Below are 6,000 nucleotides of genomic sequence, written 5' to 3'. Positions count from 1 at the left end.
TCTAAACACGCCTGTGATCAATTGTTCTCTAGTGAATTGGACAAAAATGCAACATTTACGCCAGACGATCGAAAAATGTTGTAAGCTATGGTTGAAAAACTTGGGAAACTGGACATTTTGGATGAACTTAAAACTGACGTTTCAGAGCTGAAAAAAATCAGTCAAGCACAATCATGCTGAAATGGTGGAGATAAAAAAGGAAAAGACAACGCTTAAAGTTGAGTTAACAAGCCTGAAACTCGAAACCACTAGACTGACATCGGAGAATGAGAAATTAAAAGGTGGACTTGTTGGAACTCCGCTGCAGGAGCATGCGGGACAACTTGCTAATCATGGGAATTAGCGAAGATGGAGGAGAAACTTACAGTATTGCGGAGAACCTTGTCAGAGCCTTTCTGAAGGAGCAACTCGGCATCCCGGAGGAAGAAGTCAAAATGATCCAGATGGAACGAGCACACAGGATTTGCAAACGCAAGGAGGATGCTAAACCGAGACCTATTTTTGTGAAGTTTATTACTTCCAAATGTAAAGACAAAGTGCTTGCTCTCTCCAGAAGACTAAAAGGTACTAAATTCTTCATGGACAGCAAATACCCAATTGAGGTGGTGGAGAAACGATGTAAGTTAGTTACAATTATGAAGTCCTTTAGGCAGAAAGGACAACAAGCTCGCCTTGTTGTGGATAAACTATACGTCAACGGTGAGCTGTACAGAAACATGTGAGGAACAATAACGATGTCGCGCAATGATTACGTCATCGCGACATGGTGACGACTTGACGGATATCAATCAATCAATCAATGTTCATTTATAAAGCCTTAAATCACTAGTGTCTCAAAGGGCTGCACAAACCACAACACAAACCACTACGACATCCTCGGTAGGCCCACATAAGGGCAAGGAAAACTCACACCCAGTGGGACGTCGGTGACAATGATGACCCAGTGGGACGTCGGCGACAATGAGGACTATGAGAACCTTGGAGAGGACCACATATGTGGGCAACCCCCCCAGCCCCCCCCCCCCCCCCCCTCCCCTCTCTCTAGGGGACCGAAAGCAATGGATGTCGAGCGTGTCTAACATGATACTGTGAAAATGAATTGACATTTTGTTTTTGGAACTTTTGAGTTTATTTTGGGACTGGAAAATGTAGTTAGTGTTGGGAAACGGTCAGCGAATAATATAGTTTCGGGGGTATGTGTTTGTTTGTCTTGTGTGCTGTGGTGTGAATGGTGTGTCTGTGGGTTTATTAGTGGGGATATTGATTTCCTCAGAAATAGCAGATGATACTGCAATTCTTAGTTACAAGATTTTCATGTCTACAAAACTTATGGTATTAAAAGAATCAATCAAATATATCTAGGTATTTACTTAGTTCATATGGTTTATAGGAACGATAATGAAGTTGGAATAGCTAGTTATAACTGCAATGGTCTTGCAGACAACAGAAAAAGAAAACTTATATTTATGTGGCTGAAGGCAAAAAACAAGATATTTTTTGTCTTCAAGAAACACATTCAACAAATTTAGATGAACAAAAATGGAGAAAAGAATGGGATGGTCCGATTTTCTTTTCACATGGTCACAGAAACTCAAAAGGTGTTATGATATTGATTAAAAAAACATTTAATTTTCAATTTAACTCTATGGAAAAAGACTCACAAGGACGCTGGTTAATAATAAATATGATTAGTCAGGGTCGAAAGATGTGCATTTTGAATCTGTATGGGCCAAATGTTGATGAACCTTTCTTTTTTGAAGAAATAAATGATATGTTGCAAGAACAACGAGGGGAAATTATTACTGTGGGGGACTTTATTGTTGCTTTGAATAAAGTTCTGGACCGAAAAGGGAATTTTTCAATGGATTATGAACCTCAATCTCTACAAAAGATTCAAAATGTGTTGGATGCATTTGATTTAATTGATATCTGGAGATTCAAAAATCCTAGGTTAGTCTGGTAGGGTATACATGGAGAATACTAAACCAGGCGAGTCGTATTGACTATTTTTGATATCATTTTCATTGCTAAACAAAGTGACTGCAATATCAATCAATGATAAATTGCGTTCGGATCATAATTGTATAGGATTAACTATTTCAATTGAAGATAATGCACATGGAACTCGGATATTGGAAGTTGAATCAAATGCTTCTAGAGGATGATACATTTATTGAAAAAACAAAGCAATTCATTACTGACTTTTTAAAAAATAATGTAGTTATTTTGGGAAGCCTTCAAATGTTTTAGGGGATATGCAATTGCGTACTCTTCATGGGGGAAAAAAACAACTTAAAATGGTAGAACAGATATTAAAGAAAGAAATTGAGGATTTACAAAAAAATATAGATGGTAATGATAATCCAACTAGTGAGCAACTAAATTCCTTTACAGCCAAACAAGAACAGTTAGCAGACTTAGTTGAAAAATAATTAATGAAAAGTTATGACTGCAACAGAGCAATCTGGATGAAAAAAGGTGAGAAGTGTTCAAAATTATTTTTAAATATCCAAACAAAAAATCGTTCTAAAAAGAACATTTCCAAGCTTATTAAAACAAATGGAAAGGTATTGGATGCACACACTACATTGTTGAAAGTAATGGAAAATTACTTTAAAAATATTTTTTCTAATCCGGTAATTCCTCCCGAAACTACACATTTTTTTCCAGAAAATTATTAAAGAAAATTGAATTCAGAAGAAAGCCATTTATGTGAAGGCATCATTAGAGAGGAAGAACTTGTGGAAGCTGTTAAATCTTTTCATTCAGGGAAAACCACATGATTAGATGGAATACCTATTGAGGTTTATCAAATATTTTATGAAGAGATTAAGAAACCATTTATTTCTAGTTTTAATTACTCATATAAAATAGGTTCTTTGTCCAAGACTCGAACAGAAAGTATTATTTCTTTATTGTTGAAACAGGAAGTAAATGGTCAGTATAAAGACCCAGTTTATCTTAAAAAATGGAGACCAATAACACTTCAGTGTTATGATGCTAAGATACTGGCAAAATGTTTGGCTACACGACTTAAGTCTGTTTTGTCAAATATTATTCACCAAGATCAATCAGGTTTCCTACAAGGAAGAAACAGGAAACAATATTAGACAGTTATTCGAAATTATAGAAAATTATAATATGGAAAATAAAAGAGGATTCATTTTTGTAGCCGACCTGGAGAAGGCTTTTGACGAAATTAGCTTAGATTTTATTTGTAAAAGCTTAGTTTTTTTCAATTTTGGCTACTCTCTGGATCTATTGGATCAAGACGCTATATAATAAAACTAACTGTAGAATTATCCATAATGGATACATCTCTGGGACAATACCTCTATTAAGAGGTCTAAAACAAGGGTGCCCTTTGTCTCCATACTTATTTATTATTGCTATGGAAATATTAGCGATTAAAGTTAGATTTAATCAAAATATTGAAGGGCTCAGCAATAATAATATTGAAAGTAAAATAATGTATGCAGACGATACAAGCTTCTTTATCAGCCCCAATCCTCATTGTTTGTGGAACCTTCTTGATCTTTTGGACATATTTTCACAGCAATCTGGGCTTAAGCCTAATTATGATAAATGTAAAATTTTAATGATCGGAAATCTAAAGCGAATGGAATGCAAAGTGCCTGTTTTGTTGACAGATGGACCAGTTAACATACTTGGTGTTGTACCAGAGAATTTGAAAGATCTATGGTCAGTAAATTATGATAATCGACTAAGGAAGATGGATCAAATTATGCAATTATGGAAAGGGAAATCCTTAACCTTGTATGGTAAAATATCTACTGTCAACTCATTAAATTCTTCCTCAGTTTATTTATTTGTTTTTGTCATTACCAGCTCCATCACAAAACTTTTTAAAGATTTATGAACGGAGGGTCTTCGATTTTGTCTGGGACGGGAAACCAGAAAAGATTAAAGAAAGGTTTTGTACAATGAGTATGAATATGGGGGCCTGAAACTTCTCAACCTTGAAGCTTTTTGTCTCTCTTTAAAAGCATCAATTGTTCCAAAGAAGTACTTAAACACTGAGTGGTACACAAGTGTCCTGTTGGACAGAAAACATGTACCGTATCAAAATAAATTGTATCCGTTTTTACAAGTGATCCCCTCCCATTTTTCTTTTGTAGAGAGTCTGCTGGGAAACATGGAGGGGTTCATAAAGGAAACAATCCACTCATGGTGGTGTTTTCAATTTTATGTGCCAAAAAAAAGAGATGATATTTTGCAGCAGATAATATGGAATAACTCTAATATTTTAATAGATGGAAAACCTTTCTTTTGGAAAAATATGTTTAAAAGAGGAATAATTTTGTCAATAATGTTGTCAATGAGAAAGGTAAAATTATGAAGTATGATGAATTTAGAACTATGTATGGTGATGCTTGTTCAGGCTTTTATTTTAATCAACTAACTGGAGTAATTGGGAAAATATGGAAACAAATAATTAATTATGGAACTACTAAATTACTAGTTTGTAACTCTCTAATAGGAAATTCTAGTTGGCAAAAAGGAAGTAAAATAAATGAAATATATCATTTTTATTAAATAGAGAAATCTTTGAAGGCTGTCCCATATAACACATACGGAAAATGGGAGGACTTTTTTAACTGCCTGTTGCCATGGGATGCCATATTCAAACTAATATCGATGTGCAAAATCGTTATTTTCCAAATTAAAATGATAACTTCTTACCCACGGGGAAAATGTTAAAACTATGGAATATGACTGAGTCAAATGATTGCCGATTTTGTTGTCAGGATTCTGAATCCACCCTGCATTTGTTTTGGCATTGTCATATTGTGTCTTCTTTTTGGGTGGAAGTTGAAAAAAATGTGTTCAAGGATTGGTTTGTTTATGAAGCTTGATGTGGTTTCTGTTATGTTAGGAGAGTTCATTGACAGTCATGACTCAGTCAATTTAATTATTTTACTCGGTAAAAGGTTTATTTTTAAGGCCAAAAATAGATATTCACTTGGTATTACTTTCTTTGAAACATTTATTCAGTATTTTTTAACTTTAGAAAGATACATGATTGACAATGGTAATGATGCCAAAAAACATTAAAAAAGATGGGAAATCCTTAAAGGCTTATTGTGAAAATGTAATTATGTTTTATAGATATGCAACAACAGCAACATATATGCTATCTGTTGTTGTGTTCCCTATTTTTGAGTGTACAAAATGAAGGTGTGTGTTGCTGAGTCTGACTTGGACATAATATGGACTATACACAAATGCTTTTTATGAAAATGTAATTTTCTTTATAAATTATATGCAATCTGTTGTTTCCCTAATTTTTTTGTTGTACATGGATGAGGGTGTGTGTTGCTGAGCCCGACTTGGACATTATCTGGACTGGACCTGGTTTTAAAAATCTTTTTGACAATATAACTTCATTAACAACTTGGTCTGGTGAAGATAAGGTCCTTTTTTTATTTTATAAATAAGATAAAATAAGATAAATAACTAAAAAGAAAAATAATTTTCCTGGATAAAAAAGAAAGTAAAATAATATAAAACAATTACATAAAAAATAGTAATTAATGATAATGTTAGTGGACCGGCAGCACACACAATCTTGTGTGCTTCAGGGAATGTGTCCCTTGCAGACTGCGTTATATATGTTGTGAGAACCAGAATTTTGGTAGCAGAAAGAAACAACCCTTTTTTGTGTGAGTGGGTGTGGATGAGTGTATGTTTTTATGTTGATTTAATAAGAAAAACTAAAATTTAAATTTAAATGAATTTAAGCAAAAACTAAGTCAAAAGAAGATACAAACCCCATTTCCATATGAGTTGGGAAATTGTGTTGGATGTAAATATAAACGGAATACAATGATTTGTAAATCCTTTTCAACCCATATTCAGTTGAATATGCTACAAAGACAACATATTTGATGTTCAAACTGACAATGATTATTTGCACAAAAAAAAGTTTAACTTTAGAATCTGATGCCAGCAACACATGACAAAGAAGTTGGGAAAAGT

Source organism: Nerophis ophidion, linkage group LG10 (assembly GCF_033978795.1).
Source record: "Nerophis ophidion isolate RoL-2023_Sa linkage group LG10, RoL_Noph_v1.0, whole genome shotgun sequence".
NCBI classification, from domain to species: domain Eukaryota; kingdom Metazoa; phylum Chordata; class Actinopteri; order Syngnathiformes; family Syngnathidae; genus Nerophis; species Nerophis ophidion.
This window is presented reverse-complemented; position numbering follows the sequence as displayed.